The sequence below is a fragment of the Coregonus clupeaformis genome, chromosome 7 (assembly GCF_020615455.1).
Source record: "Coregonus clupeaformis isolate EN_2021a chromosome 7, ASM2061545v1, whole genome shotgun sequence".
Classification (NCBI taxonomy): domain Eukaryota; kingdom Metazoa; phylum Chordata; class Actinopteri; order Salmoniformes; family Salmonidae; genus Coregonus; species Coregonus clupeaformis.
The window spans coordinates 66,818,347-66,834,500 of NC_059198.1; the positions used below are offsets into that span (position 1 = coordinate 66,818,347).

General features: G+C 42.7%; 1 protein-coding gene across 2 annotated transcripts in view; it reads right to left on the reverse strand.

Annotated features, from left to right (window-relative positions):
- The window catches only part of LOC123491257 (synaptotagmin-1-like), a 184,051-nt gene extending 172,575 nt beyond the window's left edge, over window positions 1-11,476 (reverse strand). The window contains exons 1-2 of one of the 2 annotated variants that reach the window (XM_045221504.1): window positions 11,195-11,476; window positions 6,424-6,468 (exon numbers count right to left, since the gene is read on the reverse strand). The gene's annotated coding sequence lies outside the window, so the exon portion shown is untranslated. The remainder of the gene's footprint in view (window positions 1-6,423; window positions 6,469-11,194) is intronic. The other variant, XM_045221506.1, reaches the window with a different exon arrangement.
- Between the last annotated feature and the right edge of the window lie 4,678 nt (window positions 11,477-16,154).

Here is a 16,154-nt window from a genome sequence, read left to right on the forward strand (position 1 = left end):
CCGGTAAGTCCCTGCATTAATATGGCCCTGCCTGGAGATGAGGTTACTCTCCCACAAACTCATGTGACTGACAGTGCCCAAATACATAATGTGTTCCTAAAAACACAAAAAGTAGATTCAACCTTCATTCTGCGAGAATGGATATGGAGCTGTATCTCAAAGGAGCCCAAGAAAGCACATTAAAACACTAAAAGGAAAAAAACACTAAAAGGACTACCTCTTAAAACCACTAGGACTCCATTAGCCTAGCAGGCTCTCACGGAGGCAGAGTGAGATTAAGTTATGGAGGTTTATTGTGTGCAGTGAGTAGCATATGAAAGTGGCAACACACCGTCACACCGTTGAAATCCCATAGATGTGTCAGAGGTTAAAAGCATTGTTTCACCGTCACCTACAATAAGTTCTGATTAGCCATGCTGATCCATCCAAGAGTTGGCCCCTGAGCTCTTTGCTGATTGCAATGTCTGAAGTGGAGAGGCATCATCGCTGTGATTGAGTTTGTCTCCCTAGTCTGTTTAAATATTTCCCAGCCAGATTAAGTTTGCTGAACACACAATTCAGCGTAATTAACCAAGCCATCAGCGCATGTCGTTACGAGTAGTAGCGCTGTGGGGGCTTAAATCAGGCCGTCCATTAGGGGTGCCCATTTAAAGCCCCCTGCAGGCCGAGATTGAGGAAGTCAAAGCCTTTGAAAGTACAGAGAAGTAAAATAACACTCTCCTGAATCGTGACGAGAATGAAAGAAAGGAGGGAGGCAACAAGGAAAGGAGGCAGCTCAAAGATAGCAACCAGTATTTTGCTCAATGGGCTGTTTTAACTGAGGACCTCTCTTCAGCTTGTTATCATCTCTATTGATTTCCTGGAGAGGAGGGAGAGAATGAATGGAGGAGGAGGGCATCATTCCACACAGGAAGAGAGGGAAAAGAAAGAGAAGAGAAGAGAAGGAAGTCCCAGACAGACATTGTGTGTCTGACAGTGTCTGTTTGTTCCCCCGGTAGTGAATGTGGACCCACTTGTAGTCAGTGGGCCTAATCCTGGGGAGAAAACACCACAACACTCCCTGAAAAGTGTGGAAAGAGGGAATAAGGCTGAATATCTCCCTGCCTCAAAGACACACACACACACATAACTACACACACACACACTCAACTACACACACACACATACACACTCGCTCAACTACACACACAAACACACACACACACACACAAATTACACACACTCAACTACACACACACACACACACACACACACAGATTTCCCCATCCCACAAATAGAGCTATTTCAACCTCCTTCCTAATGTGATCTATAACATTTTCAACAAACCAAATGTTACCTAGCGTTAGCAGATGTACAGAGCTGCTTTGGGCACAACGAGGCATCCGGATGAATCACCGCTGGCTGATGTCAGAACAGTTTAAGAAACCTGCCCCAGATATTTCACATAGTTCTCACTTTGATCCAACTAATACGATCCTCAGTGCTGTTTTTTTTTCTTCATAATGCTGCCAACATGCATGAAAATATTTGCTTAATGCGAGGGACTGCTCTCTCTCTCTCTCTAGCTCTCATTCTATCTCTCTGCCTCTGCCTCTCTCTCTCCCTCTCTATGTCTCTTTTGCTGGCTCTTTCGCTCTCCTGCTGTTTTTGTCTAGGAGATTGAAGGGTTGGCGGTATCATGTGAAGGTGGTAGCTCTTTACCTACACTGAGTAATGGTGGTCAACGCAGTGGGTAGAGTCTATCAATACGAGTTGACATGAGAGAGTTCAGCTATAAGCAAAACATGCGAGAGAAGACATGCTGTGACAGTAATATCTGCAGTCTGCAAATATCAGCAGATGAATCATAACACAATTCCAATAGCTGACATCCAGGGCAGAAAGTTTGGAGAAGCCCACTGACTGTAAAACATTCAGCAGAAGACCTGCGGTTGAGCACGAAGATGCCCTGATTTTACTGGCCACACCTTTGAAGTGAGTCTCTCCCGCTGAGGAAAGAGAAGCCTGCAGATCAAGAAATGCCCCTGGCTTAAAAAACGGTTTGGTTGGGAGTGGGACACCACTGATGGATGGCCAGACCAGACACACGAAGCCTGCCCAGAAACATGAAAAGGAATCCATCTTGGAGATGTGTTGGGTTATCCTGTGAGAGGTTCAGCTTCAGACACTGAGACAACTTTGGATGGTTCAGGGGGTTCCTCAAAACAACACAGCCTCTGAATCTGACCTGGTTCCATTGGTCTTTGGGTACATAAACACCTACAAGGCAGTGGTCACCTGACCTCGGCTGGTAAAGGATATACTGTCCTCCTCTGTAACAAGGCTAATGAGTCAAAAACATGTCCTGGACAGTTTAGACGATATTCTCAAGGAACACACTTTTCTCACGAGTCATTCGCAGGCTTCGTCTCTGCATTTGTCATATCTCTTCCAGATGCACGGGGACCGCAATGTGTCCGAGACGCGTTGGCTCACAGAGGACACAGCGAACACAATGGGAAGTGGAGCATTCTGGAAAATGATAACCCCACAACTATTTTGAACACAGTGATGTTGCTTCTTCCCCATCAGCGTTGTCCTGAGCCTCACCAGAGGGTGGTTTAACTTCTGCCTGGATAAGGCTCATGAGGCTGAGCTGACAGAAACATGCCCATCAGCTCACTGGTTACTGAGCACCGTGTGCTAACCAGAAGAAGAGGACACAGCCAACAGCATCACAGCCCAACCCTGTAGTGTAGTGCACACGCATCTGTAAAACCCAGTACATTCAGCATGCTGCTGCAAACATGGATATAAATACTAAATAAATGGATGAATACTTAGGATGAAGCAAGAAAGAGGGCAACGAGAAAAGCTAAATGGGCTAATCATTCATTACTACTATGAAATAAAAGGTTTACGCTATTAGACCTCGTATAATTCCACAATCCTGTGTGCACACCAACCACGCCAGTGGAGGCCAGTGGAGATGCAGGCTTTAGTAGCGATTAGATGTAATTGGTCTGTTCTCATTAAGCAGTGTAGCAGCGCTCTGGGTCTAACTCCCTGACAGAGTAGGTCCACCAGAGCTAATGCTATACATGCCTTTCTCACTCGTCAGTCACTGACCTCAGTGTGTCCACCTCGCTGTGTGACCTTGCATCATTTAGACACTGCTTAATGCTGACAAGTGTCGTCGTTCACGATGCATTGCATTTGCATCTCGTTCAGTCATCCATTTTGCTGAGGCAACGTAATGCTCCTTGGGATGAAGGTTGAGGAGAGAAGTTGACTTTGCAACCTACACCAAGATAAAGAATGACTGAAGAATGTTAATTGCCAAAGTTAAACTGATTATCAATTGACCTGCTAATGTTCTACTCTGTTTGATTAAAAGCCGTATGGCCCTATTCTCAGTGAAACAGTATCCATGCAAGGCCTCATTTCAAATTGAGCCCTTCATTTCCCTGTAATTTCCTCAAAGGGACAACATAAGGTATTCATTTACGGCCCCACAATGGTAACCTGGATACATCCACACTCTGTTATTAAAGAACAATCACAGAGTTTTGCATGGTGTCACCCCAGCCCTATCTGAGGAGCGGGACCAGGTGGCTGATTAAACGAATTAGGGAGGAAATTAAATAGTATAATGCCCCAGATTAAAAGAGGAACATGGAGAATAGCCTGTCCCGTTAGACAAGGGGACACGGGTGAATACTAACCTTGTCTGCAGAGAAATAGGAGCTCATTTTGGTTGCTGTAATACCCTGGCCAAAGAGGGAAAGAGAACCATGTCTAAAAGGGGTCTGGTCTGAAAGCCCACTCTGAGAGGCCTTAATGCACTCTGGAGTGGGGAGTAGTCAGTCTGGTTCTAGACACAGAGGGCGAGGGAGTTATAGACACAGAGGGCGAGGGATACACCCTGTAAAACATCCCCATAAAACCTCCTTACACCTCATCCTCACAGCTCCTCATGTCAATTATTACACTCTGTGAATCAACGTTTTTCTGTCTACTTTATAATTAAGCAATAAGGCCTGAGGAGGTGTGGTATATGGCCAACATACCACGGCTAAGGGCTGTTCTTAATCACGATGCAACGTGGAGTGACTGGATACAGCTCTTAGTTGTGGTATATTGGCCATATATCACAAACCCCTGAGGTGCCTTATTGTTATTATAAACTGGTTACCAAGGTAATTAAAAATGTATATTTTGTCATACCCGTGGTATATGGTCTGATGTACCACGGCTGTCAACCAATCAGGATTCACGGCTCGAACCACCCAGTTTATAATTGTCTCTAATCACTGTGCTATATTCCCACCAAAACAGTACTATGATGCTCAAGAGTGAATTCAAAGTTGTTTGTATCAATCTGTGTGACCGTGATGGTTTTCTGTTGCATGTCTATCTGCGTTGCATTAAATGAAGGGGCTCCATCTTGCAGCACTTATCTCCATCCCACTCACTTCTCTCTCCCTGGGAGATCTGACTGACTGAGCACTGAGTGAATGAGATGGTTGTCAGTCTCTGAGAGCAAGATGACATCCACCAGCAGATCGATGACTCAGTGAGCCAATAAACTGTAAAGTTATTACCAAGTATCAGAGGAAAACATAAAATCATATCAAGTGTTCCCTGGTCCGACTCGTCACCTGGCTCAAACCCAATACTTCATGGCTTTATTGCAAATTCGTGATTGTGATAATATCCTCTACTGATAACATTTAGCATAATCTATGTGGGGGCAAGCTCTCTAAACTCTTTAATCCCAGTCTCCCACACTAATCAATGGAAGTAGAGTTAGGTAATGAGAATCCTCAAAGGGCTTCCCCCAGATAGAGGGTGAGACAGTCAGAATCAGGCCAAGATCAGTGTTGTGGAACAGGGCCAGACTACTGCCCCAAAGCCCAAAGCCTCTGGAAGGTGTTATGAGACACTGACAGGATTGACCTTGGTGGTGAGAGATCTTATAAACCTTCTACTGTCCTCCCGTCAGATCTGGCCCATCACCCACAACAACCTGTCAGGTGTGAATATGCACTTAATGCCAGGAAACACTGGCCGGATTATCTCCTGGATCTAAACGGATTAAGGGGGTGTGATTGTTGCCAGTACACCCCTGTCCCTGCCTCAAAGGTGGGGAGGCTGTGTGGAGAAGCGGAGGGACTCACTTGGCAAAGAGAAAACACAAGGAGGGACTGACTATAATGACACAACACTATGACAGGGTGGGATTATGTCCCGATCATAAAACATGGGTGGTGATTAATATGCCAGCTAATAGGATGAGGCTAGGAGATGTGACGATGGGGATCAGTGTGGTGGGGGGGGGGGGAGACCGCAACGAAGAACCTTGAAGCCGCATTGAGACACACGCAGTTCATCAATCACAGGTGACAGTTGGGAGCTCCATTCACTACAGGAGAGAACTGGGTGTTCCACCATGTCAAATAAGGCAGCGTTAATTACTCTCCTTCCAAACCAGCCACCAGCAAAAACAAGCAAACATACTCTACTGTAAAGACGGGCCGTATGTATCAAGCGACTCAGAGTAAGAGTGCTTATCTCGGATCAGCTTCCCCTGTTCATGTAATCATATTCATTGTGATCTAAAAGGAAAAACTGATCCTAAATCAGGACTCCTACGCTGATATTTATGGCCCGAGAAGTTCAGGGGACATGTGGAGAGAAAATGTCATCATGTTTCACTGCCATCTATTGGTAATATGACACACACAACAGTTCCCTTACAGAACACTCTCCTCTGGAGTGTGGCTCTATTCTATTGCCTCCCTAGTTCTTCTTGATCACAGATGACTCCACTCCATTGGATTAACATACAGTCCTCAGGGCCACTGACTTGGGGGCCATGTTATAGCCTTGGTGGTGAATATTAGATTTTCCAGCCTAGAGATCTCATTAGAGCAAGCAGCAGGACAATGTCTGCATCCCAAATGAGACCAGAAGACATCAGGCATTCTGGTTCCCTGGTCAATTCACTAACTTCATACGGTAACTTGTGTGACAGTATGTTTCAATAAGATGTCCCATGGAGTAACTCACTGTGTGTGTGTATTGCTCAGGTGCTATAGGCTAAATGCATGTAGAATTGTTTTACATTATTATTAATTTTATTATTATTATTATTATTATTAAGAGTACAGATTATTGTATGAGAGAATGATTTGAAAAATAATACTTTATTGATTAGGCCTATAAATGTATTTATCTGTTCTCTTAAGTTTAATAAGAGAGATGAAAATGTAATGAACTGAAGGTTATTTGTTGATCTTAAAATCGAAATGGATAGATTTGAAGGTTGTTTCATTAGATTTGGGTGGGATGGGGTTACCAGTAACATACACCACTGCAAGCACAACACAATTTGTGAAATGTTGTATGTTGATTCAAGGAAAAATGTAATCAGACACTTACAATGTCTTCAGTTGGTGTAGACTGCTTTTTTATATGGTTGGTTCACTGCAAAAGAGACAGACATAGTGGTATTAGATCTGGCAAGCGTGTCCATACACATTCAATATAAAGACAGAACGGCCTAGGGCCATCCAAGAGAAAGAGATGAGGGTCAGGAGAGAGCAGCAGCCACAGAGAAGAGAGAGAGAATCATACTGTACAAGAGTGAAAGTAGGCAAGGCAACATAAAACAAACATATGGTTCAGTGAACTCAACCATGACTATGAGTGTGTTTTCTTACAAAGGAAGAAGCCTCCAACTTGTATGAATAGGAGCTTCTGCTTCAAGTCTAATACTGTATAGACGAAAGTAGTTGAGCATGGTAAAACGGTAATGTGAACAGAAACTAGTCCAGAGAAGGATCGTATTGACAGCAGACAGCAGACGACCCTAGACTCCCAGTAGCCCTCATAACTGTTACCTTAATCTGAACATTTCATTATTTATGTTTTGAATAACAGTTTTGCTATAGCCTAAATGCATGAGTTTTACACTGAGGCAATATGATATCCATTAATTAACATACTGGGGTACCAAATAAGATCTGAAAAGGGAAGATTAAATTATTATTATCTGAATGACCAAATAAGGACCTGTGCATAGAAGTGAACACAAATTAAATGTGAGGAAGAAGTAGGTTTGTACTCCAGAGAGATTTTGTAATAGAAATGGATTCTGGTAATTAAGAAAAGCTTGGTAGTTGGAGGTTGCTGATGCTGACACACACAAACCTACAGAGAGAAGCATTTTGCCCTGTAGAGCAGGGATCATCAACTAGATTCAGAATGCAGGACGATTTTTTCTTGGATGGTCAGGGGGCCGGAACATAATACTTTGTAGACTGCAAATTGCCCGCAAGAAGCCCAAACATAATAATTATAAACCTTTCTTACATTTATATAGATCACATACAGTATCAGTCAAATGTTTGGACACACCTACTCATTCAAGGGTTTTTCTTTATATTTACTACTTTCTACATTGTATAATAATAGTGAAGACATAAAAACTATGAAATAACACATATGGAATTATGTAGTAACCAAAAAAGTGTTAAACAAATCAAAACATATATTTATATTTGAGATTCTTCAAATAGCCACCCTTGCCTTGATGACAGCTTTGCACACTCTTGGCATTCTCTCAACCATCTTCACCTGGAATGCTTTTCCAACAGTCTTGAAGGAGTTCCCACATATGCTGAGCACTTGTTGGCTGCTTTTCCTTTACTCTGCGGTCCGACTCATCCCAAACCATCTCAATTGGGTTGAGGTCGGGGGATTGTGGAGGCCAGTTCATCTGATGCAGCACTCCATCACTCTCCTTCTTGGTAGAATAGCCCTTACACAGCCTGGAGGTGTGTTGGGTCATTGTCCTGTTGAAAAACAAATGATAATCCCACTAAACCCAAACCAGATGGGATGGCGTATCGCTGCAGAATGCTGTGGTAGCCATGCTGGTTAAGTGTGCCTTGAATAACACCTCCTCCTCCATGCTATACGGGTGGGAACTACACATGCGGAGATCATCCATTCACCCACACCGCGTCTCACAAAGACACGGCGGTTGGAACCAAAAATCTCAATTTGGACTCCAGACCAAAGGACAAATTTCCACCGGTCTAATGTCCATTGCTCGTGTTTCTTGGCCCAAGCAGGTCTCTTCTTCTTATTGGTGTCCTTTAGTAATGGTTTCTTTGCAGCAATTCGACCATGAAGGTCTGATTCACACGGTCCCCTCTGAATAGTTGATGTTGAGATGTGTCTTTGACAAACTCTGTGACGCATTTATTTGGGCAGCAATTTCTGAGGCTGGTTAATGAACTTGTCCTCTGCAGCAGAGGTAACTCTGGGTCTTCCATTCCTGTGGCGGTCCCTCATGAGAGCCAGTTTCATCATAGCGCTTGATGGTTTTTGCGACTGCACTTGAAGAAACTTTCAAAGGTCTTGAAATGTTCCGTATTGACTGACCTTCATGCCTTAAAGTAATGATGGACTTTCGCTTCTCTTTTGCTTATTTGAGCTGTTCTTGCCATAATATGGACTTGGTCTTTTACCAAATAGGGCTATCTTCTGTATACCCCTCTACCTTGTCACAACACAACTGATTGGCTCAAAACGCATTAAGATGGAAATAAATTCCACAAATTAACTTTTAAGAAGGCACACCTGTTAATTGAAATGCATTCCAGGTGACTACCTCATGGAGCTGGTTGAGAGAATGCCAAGAGTGTGCAAAGCTGTCATCAAGGCAAAGGGTGGCTATTTGAAGAATCTCAATTATATATTATATTTTGTTTAACACTTTTTTGGTTACTACATGATTCCATATGTGTTATTTCATAGTTTTGAATAGTACAAATAAAGAAAAACCCTTGAATGAGTAGGTTTATTTATATTTTTATCATGCGTGGGAAAACTTGGGTCAAATAAAATCGCCAGTTGGGGAACCCTGCTGTAGAGTGTACAGTTGAAGTCGGAAGTTTACATACACCTTAGCCAAATAAATTTAAACTCAGTTTTTCACAATTCTGACATTTAATCCTAGTAATAATTCCTGTCTTAGGTCAGTTAGGATCACCACTTTATTTTAAGAATGTCAAATGTCAGAATAATAGTAGAGAGAATGATTTATTTCAGCTTTTATTTCTTTCATCACATTCCCAGTGGGTCAGAAGTTTACATACACTCAATTAGTATTTGGTAGCATTGCCTTTAAATTGTTTAACTTGGGTCAAACATTTCGGGTAGCCTTCCACAAGCTTCCCACAATAAGTTGGGTGAATTTTGGCCCATTCCTCCTGACAGAGCTGGTGTAACTGAGTCAGGTTTGTAGGCCTCCTTGCTCGCATACGCTTTTTTCAGTTCTGCCCACACATTTTCATAGGATTGAGGTAAGGGCTTTGTGATGGCCACTCCAATACCTTGACTTTGTTGTCCTTAAGCCATTTTGCCACAACTTTGGAAGTATGCTTGGGGTCATTGCGACCAAGCTTTAACTTCCTGACTGATGTCTTGAGATGTTCCTTCAATGTATCCACATAATTTTCCTTCCTCATGATGCCAACTATTTTGTGAAGTGCCCCAGTCCCTCCTGCAGCAAAGCACCCCCACAGCATGATGCTGCCACCCCGTGCTTCACGGTTGGGATGGTGTTCTTCGGCTTGCAAGTTACCCCCTTTTTCCTCCAAACATCATGATGGTCTTTATGGCCGAACAGTTCTATTTTTGTTTCATCAGACCAGAGGACATTTCTCCAAAAAGTACAATCTTTGTCCCCATGTGCAGTTGCAAACTGTAGTCTGGCTTTTCTATGGCGGTTTTGGAGCAGTGGCTTCTTCCTTGCTGAGCGGCCTTTCAGGTTATGTCGATATAGGACTTGTTTTACTGTGGCTATAGATAATTTGGTACCTGTTTCCTCCAGCATCTTCACAAGGTCCTTTGCTGTTGTTCTGGGATTAATTTGCACTTTTCGCACCAAAGTACGTTCATCTCTAGGAGACAGAACGCGTCTCCTTCCTGAGCGGTATGATGGCTGCGTGGTCCCATGGTGTTTATACTTGCGTACTATTCTTTGTACAGATGAACGTGGTACCTTCAGGCATTTGGAAATTGCTCCCAAGGATGAACCAGACTTGTGGAGGTCTATCATTTTTTTTCTGAGGTCTTGGCTTATTTCTTTTGATTTTCCCATGATGTCAAGCAAAGAGGCACTGAGTTTGAAGGAAGGCCTTGAAATACATCCACAGGTACACCTCCAATTGACTCAAATGATGTCAATTAGCCTATCAGAAGCTTCTAAAGCCATGACAAGCTTCTAAAGCCAGGCACAGTCAACTTAGTTTATGTAAACTTCTGACCCACTGGAATTGTGATACAGTGAATTATAAGTGAAATAATCTGTCTGTAAACAATTGTTGGAAAAATGACTTGTGTCATGCAAAGTAGATGTCCTAACCAACTTGCCAAAACTATAGTTTGTTAACAAGAAATTTGTGGAGTGGTTGAAAAACGAGTTTTAATTACTCCAACCTTAGTGTATGTAAACTTCGACTTCAACTGTATATTGCATAAGCTAATCATGCCTGTATTAGCAACCATAAGCTATGATCAAGGAAACGCAATAAATGTAAAAGAAACCATCACCACTGTTTCAACCCTTGTGTTAATGTTCAAACACAAGATACATTTGAATGCAAATGTATCTAAACCACGCAATATTTAGAAAGCGACCAAGGGAAACAAGCGCCATGCGCGATTACATTTTTCTTACAACTTGGAACAGGTCAGGGTATCATTTTTCATTGTCTATGTAGCTTACCTGAATAATTGTCAGATTGTTGCCAATAAACAAATCACTAATTCGCTCAGATTGACTTTCCATTTGGTTCAAGTACACTTTACATCACCAACCAACTCAATAAGGATTGGCTCATTGCCAAGTCAATCAAAGATGCTCCCTTTGCAGAAAATACTTATTCTGTCTCGGAAAACGAAGGATATATAATGAGTGCCACTGACAATGTATGAATGTATAGTATGTTGATGTATATACAATAATCCCTCTACCCATGAACAAAATAACATCCATAGATCAAGGGGCTGCACACAGCAACGTGGTAGAAAAATAGGCACGTTTCCCTCAAAATGAATGGGCAAAAGATCTATAGTATTTCTCACAATGTTGCTGGATTTTGTTTCAACAAACACATAAAAAGGATGAGCTACTCACCTACTAAATCCACGGATGTAGCTGATAATCGAATCCAGCCATACGATCCATAGACTAGCGTAGTGAGTATGCCCACGTCTGGCAACAGACTGCCGAATAGTATTCAACCAATGATAATGTGCTTCTCTTTCTCCCTCTCTATGTGAATCGCGTAATTGCACCAACCGTATGGTAGCCTATATGGTATGACACCTATTGTTGTATCTTAATGAACAAAAGTCAGTTGTTTGTATGTTTATAGAGGTAGCCTAGTAGAGGTAGCCTGTTCCGATTTGTTTTCCATCGTTTTCCGACAACTGGTCTGTATGCTAACTATTTGAATTCAGCACCATGGACAGCGACACGGTGTTTCGGGAAGTGAACAGCTAATTTGAAATGGAAATGCACTCACATGTCACTAACTGGACTTGCATGTGGAGAACAAATGAGATTTGAACGTATATATGTTGGGTATGTTAAGAAAAATATAACGGTTTTCCCTTTGTTTTACTGACCTGTCAATCTGACAGACAGTGAAGTTGAAAAGATGGTGACTTGTAAGGACACTGTCAAAAGCTTAGAACGGATCTTTTTAACATTGCCAGACTAAAGTTTCTCTCCCTACTCCTTCATCTTACTATTGCATTATGCAAAAGGTAAATTCATCATCATGCCCTAGATTCATCATGTGGCAGTTGCAAAAACAAGTTGCCAGTTTTGAAAAGTTTACACATTTCCATTTTAGTCATGTATTGCTTTTTTAAGAGTCTGTAAAATGAACATATTTAGGAGCTCTGAATATTATCAAGAGGCTTGAAGTAATTGTAGATGAACACGAATATGCATACACTGAGACAAGATAACTACCTTATAAAAGCTTTATAGAGCATTCATAAAGTCTTCATATGACTTACATACGCTTCTCAAATCATGTATAAGCAACATCATACTGCATAATGGGTTATGTAATAGACAGCACTGAATTAAACAAAAACCTTCCCAGCATGATGTGTCACAGATTCATCTTGATCAAACAAACTTGGCTCTATGGAAGATTCAATTTGTGCCATGACTTGGCTGAGTCAACAACAGAGTTATAACTGTGCCACTGTGGTTCTGCTTGTACTCTCTAAATGCACCTTGCCCATGGCCTTCAACCAGAAACTGTACAGTATATCACAACTATTAGCAAATAAATCCTGTTTAGCTTCTGTCAGACATTTTACTTATTTTACTGGGGTTGCTTTGAAATTGGATGTGGATTGATGAAAGACAAACAATGAGCAGTGAATTGAGGAAAAGGTCATTCAACCATCAAGATCCTCTTCCTGCCAAAATGTATGACATCACTAATGCCAGGTCGCAGTTGTAAATGAGAACTTGTTCTCAACTGGCTTACCTGGTTAAATAAAGGTGAAATAAATTTAAAAAAAAAAAAATAATGACCTCATACTTGTTTCCATCTTTGTACTTTTTTCAAACTTGGCAACAGTACTAAAGGCACCTTGGTGGGATTGAATTTCCAAAGGCTGTACGTGATAGCAAACAACCTGTGATTAATTTGGGTAATGGGTTTGGAAAGCATTGACGACAACATGCTTCCACTTAAGAGGCCCTCTCCTCTCCATCCTGTTCCTGTGGAGGTGACATTTTCCTTTCACAGCCTAGTGATGATGCGCTCACATGATTCAAGCGCCAGTGAGTGATAACCAAGAGCTGTGAATACACTCCTGATTCAGTAAGTGATGGATAAAGCCAAAGATAGCTGAAGTGCCAGCATTGTAGCAGTTTACTGAAGGCAAAGGGCTTGTATGTTATATCAGTGAATGGGCCTAGTTAAATAAGAGAGTTGTGGGCTTCACTTCACAATGTTGACATAGAGGTGACCCTATTCATTTAGAAGTACTGGCAGATTCGGAGCCATGAAAATGGACAGATGGGGTGCTTTTTAAAAGGTAATTACCTCTTTGTCGTTCGGTTGTTTTTCACAAATACATATTTCCTTCCTTAATGGCATGGTTGCAGCCAGAACATCGTTCCATTTGGATCAGTTTAGCACTCAGTGCATCAAAATGGAACACATTTGGTTTGCAAAGTTGACTACAGCTACATATTCTTTTTAACGATACCACCCTTTTAGATACTACCATAAAATACATTTAATTATTTTCAAAACCTCACTCATTCCTAAACATGTAAGTCACATCCATTTCCCATTTCAAGGTGGGTGGATCCGAGCCAGAACAAAAGGACACAGAAATTGACATTGTGGGTTCATTTGCAGGAGGCAGACGGCACACAATGAAGCACACACAAAGAAACAAAATGGAGCGCAGCCACTCAGCCAGGTTCAGATGATAAAAACAACCAGAACTGCCACAGATTACAAAGAGGAATAGAAAAACAACCAGATGTCAATAAACCGATCTTTAAGCATTCACTCAGGCTCTATGGCACCACTCACTCTGTTCTGTCTCTCTGTGCTTCAAAGAGGAAAGGGCTCCATGCATAAACCATGAGCATCATCCCCATCGGTGAAGAAACACAATAACCCACCGATGGAGTGCCACCTCACGGCCCTGGAAATGAGTTTTTTTGGGGGGTTGTGGGTAATTCATGACAGAATAATGATCCCAGGAACTCAGTACGGCCCCTTGTTGTTTAGGGTGAGGATGCAGCCTAACTGGCCCCCGTTGACCCGGAGCAGAAGACCATTCTCCTCTGCCTGAGGGCAAGTATTGGCATCCTTTGAGGCACGATTCCATTGGGCATAGCAAACACTTGATGAGAAACAGGCTTTGAGGGGTAACCATCCTGAAAGTTGTTTGTTACCTTTGGTAGAGGGTGACAAGCCCGAATACGTTCTGTGCTTCAATAGAAATTGAGCTCTTTGATCATCCCGGGGTGCGGACAGGAAGTTGAACTCAGTCGGTCATTGTGGCTGTGGTTGTTCTTAGGCTGACTAATGTCACCAGGGAAAGGCCATGTATCTCATTACACCTTGTCATTGGTCATACTTCTGGACAGAAATATCCTCTAATTGGCTGTCCATTGTGTGTGGAAGAGTGTGGAAGGGTGGAAACATGGCATCTAACAGGACAGAGACCTGGCACATCTTCAAGATTCTTTTAAACCTCACTGACAGCACCTTCTCTTCAGACAGGGGTGTCTAGGGGTGATTAACATTTTAAACAGATTCCAGCAATCTCAGAAACCTCCTTAAGCTTCACTTTACTGAACTTTGTTAAGTTTCTCTTCCTTAGAACTTTCTCAAATACTGCTGCTCGAATGCTTAAGTAGACTACAAAATTGGATTACCAATTTCTCTCTGCAAAAAGAAATGTGGCTCTCTGTTTCGATGTAGATGAAGGAGAAAAAAAAACATTCTCGTTTCATGATTCTTTATGGCTGAGAATAAATAGCAGAGGGGGGTCTAAACCGGGTCCATTCTGCTCCAGGAGACTGAGCTGTAAATAGCCATTAATTAGCCAATGATATTTGTGAGTGGCCAGCAGGAGGGCTTTGAGCGTTGCCACCGCCCTTCCTCCACTGAAAAGGTATTTCATGAGAGATTAGACAAATCAATCTCCAACATAGGAGAAAATAACGGGTTGGGAAATAAACATGACGTTGCTCGTTCTCCCCTTGGAGGCTGCCCATAGGGAGTTATCGTCCCAGAATAGAGCTCAAATGCCCAGGGAGATTAGCCTCATTGGTATTCATTGACACTTTGCTTTTTCCAAACAAGGACCTGGCTAAGAAGAGTGCAAGATATAGCTAATTTGAGGGTGTTGAGCCAGGTCTAAAAATAGCTGCTCTATGAGAGAGAGAGAGAGAGAGAGAGAGAGAGAGAGAGAGAGAGAGAGAGAGAGAGAGAGAGAGAGAGAGAGAGAGAGAGAGAGAGATGTACTGCTAAGTCTCTCTGCTCTCTGTGTGTGTGTGTGTGTGTGTGTGTGTGTGTGTGTGTGTGTGTGTGTGTGTGTGTGTGTGTGTGTGTGTGTGTTTTCTGGGGACCAGGCTAACTTCCCCAATGGCCTATCCGTTTTAACGCTTTAAAAGGTGCATTACGCCCTCTAATGCAAAAACAGCAGGGTATGTAACCAGCCTTTCCAGATTGGATCCACAGTTGAGGGCTATACACTTCACACTGGAGGATTATTCTTTCTTTGCAAGTTGCATGTTCAGATCTTCAAAGCACGGCTTAGATTTTGCCATCTCTGTGGAACGTGACTATGTAATTCACTATAGAGCCAACGGACGACAAACTCGACACCGAACAACAACAGAAGCTCTTCAATAGTTTTGGTTTCAGTTGGGGGAACAACAGACTAACAGGATGGTTGTGCTGAGGGGAGGGCCATTAGCAAGTCCCTCTGTCACCCCCCAGTAGAGGGAGAGCTCTTTCATTAAGGAATTAATGGGCCTTCCTCAGTTTCATCAGTGATCTACTGGTGCTTAGTTATCTAATGGATTCAGAGGTTCATCAGATGATCGGCTCAATTATCAGTCATTTGCATTCCCGTCACAACCCCCAGACCAAATCCTAATCGACAAGGGGGTCTCTAATCTACTCCAGATGCAATGTGGATGGCACTGATTGGCAATGGAGGCCATTTACAAAAAATAACATTAATTGGGCAAACACATTTTAACTACGCAACACATTTTAACTACAAACAAAACAGCAGAAATGTTGTTCCTCCTGATTCCTTTTGTTGAACTCCCTTTGTACATCTACAGGACATAACTCAGATATCCATTGAATACGAAGTTCAGGTGTTAAGCAGAGGGAGAGACCTCTGTCCAAGAGGAGTCCCCACTCCCCAGGCCCGCCCCACTCCCCCAGGCCTGCCTCCCCACTTGCAGGCCTGTAGAAGAGCCCAGCTCGGCCAGACACAAGAGCCCAGCTCAGCCAGACAGAAGAGCCCAGCTCGGCCCTGACACAAGAGCCCAGCTCGGCCAGACACAAGAGCCCAGCTCG